Consider the following 2,395-nt stretch of genomic DNA (forward strand, 5'->3'; position numbering starts at 1 on the left):
TATATATATATATATATATATATATTATTATTATTATTATTATATTTTATTTCTCCATTTCCTATTCAAAATCAAAAGATAAAGAGTATTTCTTAAAGTAGTAAAAAGTTAAAAAGTTAAAGATAACTGTTAATTTTTGAATTGTAAAAAAAAGGCCATGAAAACTGCTCTTTGAATTTTTCATTATTTTTTTGGTGTTTGCAATTTTAATTGTTTTTGGTTTAACTTCCCATAAAAAGGGAATCACCAACACAGTTACATAATTTAAAATAATTTTTTAAGAATAAAGTAATAATTTATTATTATTCATTCTATATTTAATTTATTTTAATTATTTTAAAAGTCTATTTTTTGTGGCACTGACATGACGCTTTTCACCTCTCCTTATTATATATATAGAGAGAGAATAGATGAATTTATTTTAATTATTTTAAAAGTCTATTTTTTGTGGCACTGACATGTGGCGTTTTTCACATCTCTTATTATATATAGAGAGAGATAGAATAGATGTGGGAGAATTGCAGTAGCCAAGAACGGAATATTTATCCTTTTCTAAGTTCTCACCTAGTGTGACTTTTTCCTTACTTTTTCTGATTATTATACATTTAAATATGTTCTTCATATAAAATATTAGTGATTCATCTACATGGATTTTTCTTTTTGTAAAATGATTTTCGAGCCAAAAATATAAGAGGAGGAAATTGCTTCCTTTTGCTCAAAAATTGATGGAAAATGTAATTCCCTCAAAAAAAATTGAGAAGTTTTTTTACTTGAGAGCTTTCTTCCAAGCTATCATAATTCACACTTTGATTTATATTGGAATAACATGAGAAAATCTTAGAGATAGGAGTATTCAAAATATTTTTGTTGTATATGTATTTTCAATTGTCTTTCCCCCCTCAATAAGCAATCTTAATAGTGCTTGGGATTTTCTTTTCTCTTAATTTAAGAGAATGACAACCTTTTCTCTCTCCCCAAAGCAGATACAAAAATTCAAAAAAATAACAAATTAAATGAGTTAAGTAATAGTTAAATTTTGTTTAAAGGTAATAAGTTCCGATCATGCTAAGTAATAGGATGATATGTGTCATTTTATCCTTTCTGCATCAAAATCGTTATCTATTCCGTTCTTTTAACTGTTTAAATATCTTTCTTTTTACAATTTTGAAGATTTTAATTGAGAAGTATATTTAAAATTTGAGAACTGAAGTGCTAATTCATTGCAACATTATTCATGAACTTATAAATAGTTTTTAGAATTAACCATTTGATAGTCTGATTAATGCGTAATTATCAGTGTTTGGATTAATCGACTTAATGAGATGGTGTTTGGAAAGGGTTATCTATGTTTATTTATGCTAAGATATTAAAATGTTGACTACATGTTAGATATAAATTTAACACCTTTCAGATATTTTCATTGAGATTTTTCGAATATGAATTTGATTTTCTACTGGTGTTTGATTGTCAAACAATTTACACACACAAAAAAAAAATCATTGTTTATATGGTAAGACGTGATCTTCATTAAATTTTGATCTTTAGCCAAGTTGGCACAACAATGTCACAATATAGAGTACCCAAGATACGAGACTCTTCCTCAATTTTCCTGCAAGATTAATACACTAAAATGTCGATATTGTAAAAAGCTATTTATTTGCTTAAAAATTATTATACTATGCTTAACTTACTGGCTTAGTTAGATTGTAGTTTGTTGCAGCCACATAATTCAGTTTATATTATGACTTTTGGATGCATGAAGAGATACTTGAATTGAGAATGTCGAAATTTTTTAAATGCAAATCACGTTCTTAATTTGTCGCGTTCACTTAATTCAGTTAATATTTCATTTTTGAATACATGAAGAAATACTTGAAATGGAATGTTTTATTGAAGAGTTTGAAAATAAATATACTAGTTTGGAAAATATAATTTGAAGTCTCAATTATGCATTGGGGAAGCCACATTCGGCAATGGGTGGTTCAACACACAGTCACACAGGTTAAATATTAGTTATTATGATTTATGAGTGTATATTTAATTTTTCACGCTCTTAACATAACTTACAATAAAATTTGCACACCCTTCGCAAAGTAGCTAGCTGCTACACTGCAATTATGTACTTCTTTCAACTCTTTCACTTCTTCCTTCACAAAGTAGCTAGAGTTGCCACTTAGGGTGTGTTTGGTATGAAGGAAAAATGTTTTTAATGGAAAATGTTTTCTTAGAAAATAAGTAGTTTTTGACTTAATTTCTCATATTTCGTTAGTGAGTAGAAAATATTTTTCGAAAAATATTATTGAGAAATATCTTTTATTTTTAGTAGAATCGAAATTTTTTTAATTGAAAATATTTTTTTATAAATAAACTTAATTATTAAATTTTTTTGGAGGGG

The sequence above is a fragment of the Solanum pennellii genome, chromosome 9 (assembly GCF_001406875.1).
Source record: "Solanum pennellii chromosome 9, SPENNV200".
NCBI lineage: Eukaryota > Viridiplantae > Streptophyta > Magnoliopsida > Solanales > Solanaceae > Solanum > Solanum pennellii.